The sequence below is a fragment of the Lepus europaeus genome, chromosome 4 (genome assembly GCF_033115175.1).
Source record: "Lepus europaeus isolate LE1 chromosome 4, mLepTim1.pri, whole genome shotgun sequence".
NCBI classification, from domain to species: Eukaryota; Metazoa; Chordata; class Mammalia; order Lagomorpha; family Leporidae; genus Lepus; species Lepus europaeus.
The window spans coordinates 79370985-79386339 of record NC_084830.1 but is presented as its reverse complement, the minus strand read 5'-3'; positions in this window follow the sequence as shown (position 1 = coordinate 79386339).

Sequence of the window (15355 nt, the reverse complement as noted above, 5' to 3'; positions counted from 1 at the left end):
TCAGCTGGAACATGAACCAGCACCCATATTGGATGCCAGTGCCTCAATTGGAGGCTTAACATACTATGCCACAGCACTGGACTGCAAACTGATTTTTTTTTAAACAAAAATCATAAATTTACTCTCTCCTTACCTCCTCCCTACCATGCACTCACTTACAGTCCTTCTTCCTCCTCTCCACCTACAATTAAGAACCTTCAATTAGGGATATCTTTGCCTATGAATTTCCAATGATTGATTTGGCACTGCTTTCCTCTCCAAACTGTTTGATACATCCTGATCTTTACTCATTTGCAGTGGCTTTCTCTTAGCTCCTCAGAAGCTAGGAATGCCATTCCTCTGGCCTCTAGCTCTGTCTTCATCCCCATAAGAATCTCTAGTGTTAGTCTATATTCATTTCTCCAATTTAAACTTCAATGCCCCTTCCTCAAGGGGCATCTCTGACCTCTGATTTTAGTGTCTTGTTTTAGTGTTTTTAAAAAAATGTGCTTATTTTCACTGATAGGTATTATAACGATTAGAGATTCTACATCGATCATTTATCGAATTGGTTTACATTGTATGCCTACCACTATTCTGTAAACTCCATAGCAGCAGAGATGAAGTTTCATTTAATTACTGCTAAACACCTAGAATTTAGGAGTTTCAAGGCCAGAACAGGTATTCAGTGTATGAGGGTCCTTCAAAATGCTCATGGAAGAGTATGTATTTGGCCTAGCAGGTGAGACACAGGTTAAGACATCAGCATCCCTTGTCAGTGACCGCATTTAATTCCAGCTCTGGCTGTTGATTCCAGATTCCTCTTAATGAAGAGCTTGGGAGACAGCAGATAATGGCTCAAGCGGCAGAATTCCTATGGGACACCTGGATTGATTTCTTGGCTTCTGGCTCCAGCCCCAGCCTAGCCCTAGATGCTACAGGCATTTGGGGCATAAATCAGTAGTTGGTGCTGTTTACTTTTCTCTCTCTTGCTCACTGTCATTACTGTCTCTATATCTTTGCTTCCCAAATTTAAAAAAACAAAAAAACAAAAAAAACAATGGATTTAAAAATAAGTTAACTTTGTTGTAAAGCAATCTTGAAATTCATGCATAGCTTTTTCCTTTCTTTTTCCTTGTTTACCAAGCAGAGTTAGACAGTGAGAGAGTGAGACAGAGAGAGAGAGTTACAGACAGTGAGAGAGAGACAGAGAGAAAGGTCTTCCTTCCGTTGGTTCACTCCCCTAATGGTCGATACGGCCAGCATGCTGTGCCGATCCGAAGCCAGGAGCCAGGTACTTCCTCCCAGTCTCCCATGCGGGTGCAGGGACCCAAGTACTTGGGCCATCCTCCACTGCCCTCCTGGGCCACAGCAGAGAACTGGACTGGAAGAGGAGCACCCGGGACTAATACCCAGTGCCCCAACCAGGACTAGAACCAGGGATGCCAGCACCACAGGCGGAGGATTAGCCAAGTGAGCCATGGCACCAGCCCATGCATAGCTTTTTCACAAAATGCATTTTACAAGATTATTTTGAACTACCCTCATAGAGTTGTTAAATGAATACATACTTATTGAATCTGATCTTTTGTCAGTGTTAGTGATATACTTAACACTTGTGTGAAAGCTGCTCTACCTTGTGAACACATGATCATCTAGATATGTTAAAGTAGTCAGACAGCTGGATATGAGGGGATCCCAGATGGTTCAGGAAGACTCAAGGATTTTCCATATCTTAACAACTCAAAAACCACCAGTTTGGTAAATGTCCCAGAAAAGGAAGCCATACTGTCATTATAATATCTTTAGCATTGCAGTTTCAGCTGCCACCAACCTCCAAAACCTCCGTGACAGACCTGAAAGACCTTATTAGGAAAGAAAAATAGATAGTACTCCTATTTGAGGGAAATCCCACCTTACTCCTAGAAATCTCTCCAACACATGAATATCCCTTCCCCATATTTACAAGATAAAGATAAAAGAAAAATCTCTCAAGACCCTCAGAGCAGACAGTCCTCCCATGTCTCACCCCCCTCCACCCTCACAGTTTGTTCAATCCCTTAATCTAAGAGTGTTCCTGTCTTAAAATAACATTTGCTTTCTGGGGTCAGCATTGTGGGACTGACTGCAAGGTTGGCATCCTGTATCAGGGTGCCAGTTCAAATGCCAACTGCTCCACTTCCTAACCAGGTCACTGCTGGTGCACCTGGGAAGACAGTTGAAGATGGCCAAAGTACAAGGACCCCTGCCACTCAAGTGAGAGACCCAAATAGAGTTCCTGGCTCCTGGCTGCGGCTAAATACCGTCCCAGCTAGTGCTGGCATTTGGTGAGTGAACCTGCAGATATAAGATCTCTTTCTGTTTCTCCCTTTCTGTCACTCTGCCTTTCAAATAAAGGAATCTTTACATTAAATAATTAAAAATGTAACCCTAAATTATCCTAGAATTCTTTCTTGTGGCAGCATTAAGTACTTGGACTTAAATTTTCCTGCAACAGATATTTCAGAGAAATTCTCACTTTCTAGTGAGAACTTTTCAAGAATTTCATTCAGAGGCTAGCCAAAAGAAAGTCTAAGACCAGACTTATAAAAGTTCTGGGACCTTCCACTGCCTCCATTACAGAAATCTCTACATAGATCTCTCCACTTCTCTATGATTTCTACGTAGACCTTAGCCTCACTTTCTACAGAGTTCACTGGAATAAAGAGCAACCAAATCAAAATAACAAATATTTAAAAAATCGCATCAATATAATATAAAGGATGTTTTTCTGCAATTTAACCAAAAGCAAACCACTACATTTTAAGAATAAAAATTTAATATCGCTGCTATACCCTGAAGTTTTGTACTCCTAGAAGAAAAGATGGGAAATTTAAAAAAAAAAAATCATAATTGTGAGTCTTGCTACCTCTCTGGAAATCTCTAGAGACAAATGAGCTAGAATTTTGAAAAATAATTTTTAAAGTTTTTATTTATATATTCATTTATGTTTATGTTAAATGCAGAGTCAGAGAGAGAGAAAAAGAAAGAGATCCCATTTTCTGGTTTCATTCCAAACACTTGTAATAGCCAGGAATGGACCAGAGTCAAGCCAGGAGCCTGGAACTCAATCCGGGTCTCTCACATGGGTGGTAGGAACTCAAGTTCCTGAGCCAAGAGTGTATATTAGCAGGAAGTTGCATTGAAAAAAAGAAGGGGGAACTCAAACCCAGGCATTGCATTACATGATGTCTTGTCTCAAGCAGGATCTTAATTGCTGTGCCACAGGGCCTACACCTGAAAACCGAATTTTAAAAATTTAAATCCAAATTGAAAATAAAGAAAACAACACTTTAAAGAACTTTCAAAGGCAAACAGCATAAAATGACTTTCTTTCAATATCTAAAATATCATCATCATACTTTTAGTTACTGATTTCCTGAAATCACAACCCTAACAAAAATTTGACCCTGAAACAATATGGGTGAGAAACAGCATTCCTGATTACACACAATGCAGAAAAAAATCTTTGGTAAATACCTGTCACATGCATGTAACTCTCCACTACTATTGTGGCATCCATGACAATTCAGAACAAATAGGTCTGATAATCATCAGCCAATCACATCTTCCTTTCCTCTTGAGATCAGAAAAACCTTAGCTTTCTCCTGCTGCCCTGGGCCTGATATCCACATCTTTTTTTTTTTTTTTCATCCTTCAAGATTGTGATGGAATATTTTTCTCTTCTGTCAATACTTTTAGTAAAAGAATGAATTAAATAAATTAAATCAACAGATAAAAGAGCACAGGAATGAATTAGGCAGTGCCCCCTCTCTTCACAGCCCCTTCTGTAAATGACAGATTAGCTGCTCATCTAAAATCTGTCATGCAAAGGCTTTGAAAATCCAGATAAATTAGGAGAATTATCAAACAGTCCTGTTAAGTGGAAGTGGATGGCAGCATTATGTCCCTGAGCTGGATTTATTGAAGTAAAGCCTGAGGGCAAGAATTTTGAATTTTTGAGTTGAGAGTTTTCCAAAATTATTATTTTTAAAAAGTATGTACTTGCTGGTTGTAATAAGACCCTTAAATCTTATTCCCTCATGCTTTCTCTTCCTTCCTCTTTTTTTCCCAAAAAAAAGTTAAACAGAAATGATCTATGCTTCATGGTTGTATTTCTGTGTAGCATCCTCAAAAATTGATACTTCAGAATATAAGGATATTTTATGTCTTAAAATGTTACTATTTAAAAAAAGCTCTCTAGGCCAGCGCCGTGGCTTAACAGGCTAATCCTCCACCTGCGGCGCCGGCATACTGGGTTCTAGTCCCAGTCGGGGTGCTGGATTCTGTCCTGGTTGCCACTCTTCCAGGCCAGATCTCTGCTATGGCCCGGGAGTACAGTGGAGGATGGCCCAAGTGCTTGGGCCCTGCACCTCTTGGGAGACCAGGATAAGCACCTGGCTCCTGCCTTTGGATCAGCACAGTGCACCGGCCACAGCGCAACTGCCACGGCGGCCATTGGAGGGTGAACCAATGGCAAAGGAAGACCTTTCTCTCTGTCTCTCTCTCTCACTGTCCACTCTGCCTGTCAAAAATAAAATAATAATAATAATAATAATAATAATAATAAAAGCTCTCTAAATACTGAGTTGTTGGAAATCATTTTCTTAGGGATTTGGACAGTTTAATACATACTACTGTGCATTTGGGGGTCAAAATATCCTTTTATTTTGGGCACCATACCAAGGGACAGCCTTTAAATAAACAGTCCTTGGCTGGTACCGTGGCTCAACAGGCTAATCCTCCGCCTAGCGGCGCCGGCACACCGAGTTCTAGTCCCGGTTGGGGCACTGGATTCTGTTCCGGTTGCCCCTCTTCCAGGCCAGCCCTCTGCTGTTGCCCAGGAGTGCAGTGGAGGATGGCCCAAGTGCTTGGGCCCTGCACCCCATGGGAGACCAGGAGAAGCACCTGGCTCCTGCCATTGGATCAGTGTGGTGCGCCGGCTGCAGCGCATCGGCCGCGGCAGCCATTGGAGGGTGAACCAACGGCAAAAATGAAGACCTTTCTCTCTGTCTCTCTCTCTCACTGTCCACTCTGCCTGTCAAAACAGAAAAAAAAGAAAAAAAGAAAAAAGAAAAAAAAAATAAACAGTCCTTGCAAAATCCCTCTCGCCCCTACTCCCAAATTTAATAAGCAGGAAGTATCCAGAAGCCACACATTGAGGGCATGAATCCCATCATGAGGGCTTCATGTTCAAGATATGAATGCCTACCCAGGGCCCCATTTCCAAATATCATGATTTAAACAGGTGAACTTCAGGGAGCCACAGACATGCAGTCCATAACACCTGTCCAGGATGATTATTTCTTCATCTACAAGTGTTTATCCTGTACAGGATATGGCACTAGGAACAGGGGCTATAGTTGCGCATAGAAGAGGTTGATCTCCTCCAAAGAACTTCCATATAAGGAGAAGTATTTTTTTTTTAAGATTCATTTTATTTATTTGAAAGAGTTAGAGAGAGAGAGGTAGAGGTCCACTATTCACTGATTCACTCCCCCAAAGGACACAATGACCAGAGATGAGCTGATCTGAAGCCAGGAGCAAGAAGCTGCTTCTGGGTCTCCCATGTGAGTGCAGGGGCCAAAGGACTTGGGCCATCCTCTACTGCCTCTCCAGGCTTATTAGCAGGGGACTAGATTGGAAGTGGAGTAGCCATGACTTGAATAGGCACCCATATGGAATGCTGGCACTACAGGCCGGGGCTTTAACCCATTGCACTACCGAGCTGGCCCCATAACGGGATGTATTAATCAGTTTTTCACTCCCCCATTGAAATACCAGAAGCAACTGAGGTTACCCAGAGAAAGGGCTCCCAGTTGGAGATTCAAGTCCAAGATCAGGTAGTCCCATTGATTTAGCAGTCTAATTTCAGCCCATTTAGTACCATTTTATGTAGCATCTCCAAAACTGGCACTGCAGAATACAAAGACATTTTGTATCTTAACTATGGGGTTTAAACATTTGCTTGAGCCTATGGGCCAAAATGTCTCTGACTATAGAGGAGGAGTGAGAGCCTTAATGGACTAAACAATAGCTTACGTATTTGTCATAACCTGCAGCCAAGTTTCCCATAATAGAAATTCTAGCCTGGTAGGAAAGAAAGTTAATACTGCACTTACAAAAACCATGTGTTAATTGCATTCGGTCTTCCAAAATCTGCACCAGTGGGTTCATCCTACCATAGAAAGCAAATATTAAAAAGAAAATTACACCTGTATTGAACATATATGGGTGAGACAGAATAGAAGCTATTTTAAATAGCATGAACATTGTTTTATGTATTGTAAGTAAACCAGAGGTGAGTTAAAATATACAAAGTATACCAAAGGATGTATATACGTTATGTGTAAATGTTGTACCATTTTAAACGAGGGGTGTGAGCATCTGGAGATTTTGATATAAGTGATGGGCTAGGGAGGTGACCTGGAACCAAGCCCAAAGATATAGATTGTAAGTTTGCTTTGGAAACAAGTACATACAAACAAACCATAAATATTAAAGAGAAAGAGAGAGGAAAGAGAGAGAGAGAGAGAGAGAGAGAGAGAGAGAGAGAGAGAGAAGGAGATCAAGAGAAAAGTAATCTTGAGTCTTAGTCACAACAGTAAGAGTAAAAGAGTAATAAGCTGGGCATCCCTAGGTATTCATCTAAACTTTCAAACTTCAGGTTACTCATACACAAAATAAAAGAAGGACTTCACGGTCTTGAGACTCTTTAGCAATCAGTGTCCACTTTATTTTACTGTTCTGGATGTTCACAAGGACAAGATTTAAAGCATCCAGAATGCTAACAGAATTAACAGCTGATCTGTTCCCTCAACATTGGTTTTAGTTCCTATTTATTTTATAATCAAACTCAGATTAAAACACGTTTAATAATTGCTGAAAACAAAAGATCATTACTCAGAAAGCAGGGTCTCAGTAGTGTTGTGACTTAAAAGACTTTGAAAGACACAGGAAGTACAGTTTTCTCTAGCATCGTTTTTCTTCTTTTCTACAGAAATCTTTTTGTGTTGGTTCAAGTGCAAGATTAGATACTAATTTGATTTTCTACATTATAGAACAGTCTTTAACACAGTTGAGATATGGGCTTATCTAGAGGGACTATTTTTGAAAGATATGTTGCTATTCAAATAACAGACCAGCTTTGTTTTTCTAGATTAATCAGAACAGAAATAACTGGATGATTTGCCGATATGCAGATAAATATCAGATATTATTTAACCAGCGTCAATCTGCTTCAATATCTTTACATCACTCTGTGAATAAGGAATCTTAAAAAAAAATCCTGTTTTCTACATACTGAATATCAGCTGTTAACAAAATCAGATAAACTCCATTTTCTTGCATAAAAAGAAATTCACCCCCTTCCAAAACTAATAGCATTCTCTCGTTGGACATGTCCACTTGTCAGAACATAATCACTGAAAACAAAATACATTACACCTTGCTTACGACTACAAGAAAGGGCAGCATCCAGTCATTTTCCAACTAGAAGCCATCAAACTGTATAACTTACAGGAAGGCCTGATGCCTCTTGAACTTTCCTTTGAAGGCTTAATGCCTCTTATTTTTCTTTTTACTTACTCTTCTATATTCTCTAGGTTTTCACTTGCACTTTGAAAGTGTTTTCACTGAATTAAGAATTTAAAGTTAAATTAAAATTCTAGACAGGTTCACAAGGTTTTGTTTTCTTCTGACATCATTTTCACTTTACAATCTAAAAAAAATCATTTTATGAAAGAGAGAGAGAGTGAGAGAGAGAGATATTTGGTCTTCTACCCACTGTTGACTTGTCAAGTGTCCTCAACAGCCTGGGCTGGGCCAGGCCAAAGAAGGAGACTGAAAGTCAATCTGGATCTTTCATGTGGGTAACTAAGATCCAAATATTTGAACTGTCATCTGCTGCCTCCCAGGGTGCTCATTAGTAGGAAGCTGAACTGGAAGGAATGCAGTCCAGACTCAAAACAGGCACTCTGCTGCAATGACTTAACCATGACACTGCATGCTCACTCATGGTTTTCCAATTTTAAGGCACGCTGCTAGCATGTGTTCAGGTTCCAGAACTGTGGACCCCTGCAGTTATTCGCCTAACTAACACCACCAGTTGTCCTACTGCACCCCAGCAGGCCATTTCCCTGTCTTTCATTCTTTCTATGCCTCTAATTCATTCACAGCACTGTCCACCTAAAAGTGAGACCTGCATGCCCAGCTCCTTTATAAATGTCTCCAAATTACCGTTCCCTTATGAACTTCCATGTCGAACAACCTTAGCTAACTCTGGCTAGGAAAATAACTTCTTTTGAAAATACTATGTTAGCACAAAAATCTGTCAACATTAGGCCTTATAGGAAAGTCAAACAATTTCTAAATGTTGCTGCTTTTTAGGTTTCACTTCCTCATCACCATGTTCGCCCTACTTTCCTAAACATGAAGAGCAGGTTCTTCTTATCCAAGACCAGAGCAGTTGCTCTTTTGTTCATCAGCTTATACGTGCTATGTGTTGTTTGTAGTGTCAAGTTCTGGGCACGAAGTAGTAGGTGCCTGTGGGGGGGCACAGTAGGCTAAGCCACTGACTGCAATGGCAGCATCCCATGTAAGCGCCGGTTCGTGTCCCAGCTGCTCTTCTACCCATTCAGCTCTCTGCTATGGCCTGGCAGTAGAAGATGGGCCAACTGCTTGGGCCTTTTCACCCATGTGGGAGACCCAGAAGAAGCTCCTGTCTCCTGGCTTAAGATCAGTGCAGCTCTGACTGGTGCAACCATTTGGGGAGTGAACCAGCAGATGGAAGATCTCGCTCTCTTTGTTTCTCTGACTGTAAAATAAACAAAAATCTTTTTTAAAAATGTGGAGGGGGGGATCTGCAGCATCTTCCCTAGAACTACTAGGTCCCTGTCACAGCAGTATGTCTGCCTGTAGATCCTGGTTTCGTAAGTCCTTATGGATTGGAAAGATATGATCCAGATAGGCCTCATCAATGAAACAGAACAGAAGCACAGAATGGAATATTTTCAGTTACAGAGCTTTGCTGGATGGAGGATTCCAGGTGGTGAGGGGAAATCTAAGTAATAATGGCATACAAGGTTAAGCCTACAGGTGGCCAGAGCAGGCATGCACCCATGTCTTAAAGTCTTAGAGGTCCTGGAAATGGTCTCAGCAACTTAAAACAAGTTATATGTAATATTTAAAATGTCAGCAACAAATATTCAGCCCTTGGCAGATCTGCTACCTGATAAAGTGCAAAGGCCTCCAGGAACAGATAAATTTTAGAAGTATTCCTCAACAAAGGCTTCCTACCAAAAAAAAATTGCAGTTGTGAAATTTAGCATATTTATTGGTTGCAAATTGGAAAGAAATTTTTCACTCAATAAGTGAAAAGAAACAATAGCAAGGGAAGGGCAAAGCCACTTTAAAGCATTGCTTGCTAGTTTGCTTGCTTTCTTTAGTTTCTGATATACCATATTTTTAACTAAGATTAAGTCAAGGGCTTAATGTTCCACTAAACAAGAGATCAACAAGAAAAAAGTAAAAAGACCCTAGTTCAATGGTAATATAGGCAAGGGCTATAGACAATAATCAAATGGAAAGAAGGAAAAAAGGAAGGAAGGAAGGAAGGAAGGAAGGAAGGAAGGAAGGAAGGAAGGAAGGAAGGAAGGAAGGGAGGAAGGAAGGGAGGAAGGAAAGAAGGAAGAAAGGAAGGGGGAGGGAAGGAAGAAAGGAAGGAAGGGAAGAAGGAAGGAAGAAAGGGGGGAGAGAAAGAAGAAAGGGGGGAGGGAGGATGGTAGGGAAATGAAAGGAAGGGAATATTATTATATTCTTAGTATTGAAGCTACAATTGAATCTATTCTCTTTGTATTAATAAATAAGAAAGTAAGTAAAAATATTTTTAAAAAGACAAAAACAACAAACAGTGCCTGGAAGACAAATCTTGTACATGGACATTTAAATGTAAGACTTAATCCAATTGGCAGTAAATTCTCCACATGGTAATCTCTGGGTCCTGTTCTATTCCACCCAACCTGCATTAAATGCAGACAGTGCTAGGGAACTAGACTTATCTCTATTTCCAGAAGAATTATAGATCCTTCTAAATTCAGCACTCCCCCTGCCCATGTCTCCCACCTTATAATTTAAATTTTGCATCTGCTATGATTTCAATGCTTCCCTCTAATGTCAAATTTAATCCCTCAGTTCATATTTTGATGGCATTTGTAGGTAAAGTCTTTGAGAGATAATTAAGATTAGATGTGGGCATGACAGTGGGGCCTCCATGGAGGGATTAATGGCTATGTAAGATAGGCCTGGGCTGGCAGACTGACAGTCTCTAACCATGTGATATACTCTCTGCCATGTTATGGTCAATGTAATAGCACTAGCATCTTGATGTTTGATTCCCAGATTCCAGAACTGTGAGCAAAAATGCTCTTCTTTATAAATTACCTCATATGTGGCATTTTATGATAGTAACAGAAAACAGACTAGGAGAAAATACACATAAAAATGACATTTCCATTATTATTTGAGGTTTTCAGTCAATTTTTAAAAGACTTTCCTTAATTATTTCTCAGAACTCTCTATGTTGATAATTACGAAGATTAATATAATTTGGTCTTGAAAAACCAAACCTCTAAGCTCATGACTTCAATAACTAGTATTTGTGCAAATTATGTATTTACATTATAATTATAAATTAATGAGTTTTAAATATAGACAGATCATGTAGTACAAAGGAGAGAAAACAGAAAAAAAATGCCAAAAACTGCTAAGCTCAAGAAAAATTAATATTTATTTATAGCTTTTTCTGAACTTAATCTAATTCAGGGGCCTCATTGTCATATAATCATATGCCTGATACTGAGTATTGCAAGATAAAATTTGTTTTTTTTTTTAAATAACCAAAAATACTCAGTGTCAGCAATCTGAGATAATTTAAGAATCTGAATTTATTTTTCTGATATTTCAGATTAAACAGATTCTGGCAAAGCATGAAAGTTGGTCCATCCTCACAGTCAGATTCTTTGGTGTCAACCCTTGTGGTTTGGAGCCTGGCCTATTTTATCTCTCATGTAAGGTGTTCATAGGAGACCATCCTTTCAACCACAGATTAATCCCCTTTTTCAGTCTACAGTTAAACAAATTGTTAGCAAACTGACATGTTGTTTTCAATGAATCCAGACTATTAAAAAATTCAGTTTAAGAAGAACTAGTGAGCCCAGGCATCTAATTCCAGTTGTGTGACTCTGGAAAAGTTACTTATATTATCTGATCTCCTGTATTTTCAATTAGAATATCAAGAGGTTGCAAAAACACAGTGTGAAAACTTCAGGTCCCTTATTTATTTACTGAAATATTTTTTCATTATCCTCATTTAGTCAATTTTATTAGCTAAATTTTACAATAAAAATTCACCAACTTTAAGTCCATAATTTAATGATTTTAAAATTTGAGATAAAAGTCTCATAAATTTTATTAATGTAAACATTGTAAAGTATGTAAGTAATATTAATTATATTATTTTTCTTCTTTTTTTTAACTTTTATTTAATGAATATAAATTTCCAATGTACAGCTTATGGATTACAATGGCTTTCCCCCCCCCCATAACTTCCCTCCCACCCGCAACCCTCCCCTTTCCCGCTTCCTCTCCCCTTCCATTCACATCAAGATTCATTTTCAATTCTCTTTATATACAGAATATCAGTTTAGTATATATTAAGTAAAGATTTCAACAGTTTGCCCCCACATAGCAATACAAAGTGAAACATACTGTTGGAGTACTAGTTATAGCATTAAATAACAGTGTACAGCGCATTAAAGAGAGAGATCCTACATGATATTTTTTAAAAATTAATTAATTTTCTATGCCATTTCCAATTTAACACCAGGTTTTTTTTTTCATTTCCAATTATCTTTATATACAGAAGATCAATTCAGTATATACTAAAAAGATTTCATCAGTTTGCACCCAACCAGAAACACAAAGTGTAAAAATACTGTTTCAGTACTAGTTATAGCATTACTTCACATTGGACAACACATTAAGGACAGATCCCACATGAGGTGTAAGTACACAGTGACTCCTGTTGTTGATTTAACAATTTGACACTCTTGTTTATGGCATCAGTAATCTCCCTAGGCTCTGGTCATGAGTTGCCAGGGCTATAGAAGCCTTTAGGGTTCGCCGACTTTGATCTTATTCTGATAGGGTCATGGTCAAAGTGGAAGTTCTGGCCTCCCTTCAGAGAAAGGTACCTCCTTCTTTGATGGCCCAGTTCTTTCCACTGGGATCTCACTCACAGAGATCTTTCATTTAGGTCTTCTTTTTTTTTCTTTTCCATGGTGTCTTGGCTTTCCATGCCTACAATACTCTCATGGGCTCTTGAGCCAGATCTGAATGCCTTAAGGGCTGATTCTGAGGCCAGAGTGCTATTTAGGAGATCTGCCATTCTAAGAGTCTGCTGTGTATCCCACTTCCCATGTTGGATCCTTCTCTCCCTTTTTGATTCTATCAGTTAGTATTAGCAGACTCTAGTCTTGTTTGTGTGTTCCCTTTGACTCTTAGACCTATCAGAGTTATCAATTGTGAACTGAAAGTGAACTCTTGGACTAGTGAGATGGGTTTGGTACATGCCACCTTGATGGGATTGTATTGGAATCCCCTGGCACGTTTCTAACTCCACCATTTGGGGCAAGTCCGATTGAGCATGTCCCAAATTGTACATCTCCTCCCTCTCTTTTTCCCACTCTTATATTTAACAGGGATCGCTTTTCAGTTAAAATTTAAACACCTAAAAATAATTGTGTGTTAATTACAGAGTTAAAACACTAGTACTAGAACAACAGCAACAACAAAAAAATACTAAAAAGGATAAAGTATTACATTGTACATCAACAGTCAGGACAAGAGCTGATCAGGTCATTGTTTCTTATAGTGTCCATTTCACTTCAACAGGTTTCCCCTTTGGTGCTCAGTTAATTGTTGCCGATCAGAGAGAACATATGATATTTGTCCCTTTGGGACTGGCTGAATTTGCTCAGCATAATGTTTCCCAGATTCCTCCATCTTGTTGCAAATGACTGGGTTTCATTGTTTTTGACTACTGTATAGTATTCTATAGAGTACATGTCCCATAATTTCTTTATGCAGTCTACTGTTGATGGGCATTTGGGTTGGTTCCAGGTCTTAGCTATTGTGAATTGAGCTGCAATAAATATTAATGTGCAGATGGCTTTTTTGTTTGCCAAATTAATTTCCTTTGGGTAAATTCCAAGGAGTGGGATGGCTGGGTTGTATGGTAGGGTTATAGTCAGGTTTCTGAGGAATCTCTAGACTGATTTCCATAGTGACTTAACCAGTTTGGATTCCCACCAACAGTGGGTTAGTGTCCCTTTTTCCCCACATCCTCTCCAGCATCTGTTGTTGGCAGTTTTCTGAATGTGATCCTTTCTCACCGGGGTGATGTGAAACCTCATTGTGGTTTTGATTTGCATTTCTCTGATTGTTAGTGATCTTGAACATTTTTTCATGTGTCTGTTGGCCATTTGGATTTCCTCTTTTGAAAAATGTCTGTTGAGGTCCGTGGCCCACATTTTAAGTGGGTTATTTATCTTGTTGTTGTGGATTTTCTTGATTTCTTTGTAGATTCTGGTTATCAACCCTTTATCTGTAGCATAGTTTGCAATTAATTTATCCCATTCTGTCGGTTGCCTCTTCACTTTCCTGACTGTTTTTTTGAAGTACAGAAACTTCTCAATTTGATGCAATCCCAAATGTTAATTTTGGCTTTGACTGCCTGTGCTCCTGGGGTCTTTTCCAAGAAGTTTTTGCCTGTACCTATATCTTGCAGGGTTTCTCCAATGCTCTCTAATAATTTGATGATTTCGGGTTGTAGATTTAAGTCTTTAATCCATGTTGAGTGAATTTTTATGTAAGGTGAAAGGTAGGGGTCTTGCTTCATGCTTCTGCATGTGGAAATCCAATTTTCCCAGCACCATTTATTGAATAGACTGTCCTTATTTCAGAGATTGGTTTTGGATCCTTGATCAAATATAAGCTGGCTGTAGATGTTTGCATTGATTTCTGGTGTTTCTATTCTGTTCCATTGGTCTATCCATTTGTTTCTGTACCAGTACCATGCTGTTTTGATAACAACTGCCCTGTAGTATGTCCTGAAATCTGGTATTGTGATGCCTCTGGCTTTGTTTTTGTTGTATAAGATTGCTTTGGCTATTCGAGGTCTTCTGTGTCTCCATATGAATTTCAGCATCATTTTTTCCAGATCTGAGAAGAAGGTCTTCAGTATCTTGATTGGTATTGCATTGAATCTATAAATTGCTTTTGGGAGAATAGACATTTTGATGATATTGATTCTTCCGATCCATGAGCATGGAAGATTTCTCCATATTTTGGTATCCTCTTCTATTTCTTTCTTTAAGGTTTTGTAGTTTTCATCGTAGAGATATTTAACGTCCTTGGTTAAGTTTATTCCAAGGTATTTGATTGTTTTTGTAGCTATTGTGAATGGGATTGATCTTAGAAGTTCTTCCTCAGCCGTGGCATTGCCTGTGTATACAAAGACTGTTGATTTTTGTGCATTGATTTTATAACTTGCTACTTTGCCAAACTCTACTATGAGTTCCAATAGTCTCTTAGTAGAGTTCTTTGGGTCCCCTAAATAAAGAATCATATCATCTCCAAAGAGGGATAGTTTGATTTCCTCCTTCCCAATTTGTATCATTTAAAGGTCTTTGTCTTGCCCAATAGCTCTGGCTAAAACTTCCAGAACTATATTGAATAGCAGTGGTGAGAGTGGGCATCCCTGTCTGGTACCAGATCTCAGCGGAAATGCTTCCAACTTTTCCCCATTCAATAGGATGTTGGCCGTGGGCTTTTCATATATTGCTTTGATTGTATTGAGGAATGTTCCTTCCATACCCAGTTTGCTTAGAGTTTTCATCATGAAAGGGTGTTGTATTTTATCAAATGCTTTCTCTGCGTCTATTGAGAGAATCATATGGTTTTTCTTCTGCAGTCTGTTAATGTAGTGTATCACGTTGATTGTTTTGCGAACGTTGAACCATCCCTGCATACCAGGGATAAATCCCACTTGGTTTGGGTGGATGATCTCTCTGATGTGATGTTGCATTCTATTGGCCAGAATTTTATTGAGTATTTTTGCGTCTATCTTCATCAGGGATATTGGTCTGTAATTCTCTTTCAATGTTGCATCTTTTTCCGGCTTACGAATTAAGGTGATGCTGGCTTCATAGAACGAATTTGGGAGGATTCCCTGTTTTTCGATTGTTCTGAATAGTTTGAGAAGAATTGGAGTTATTTC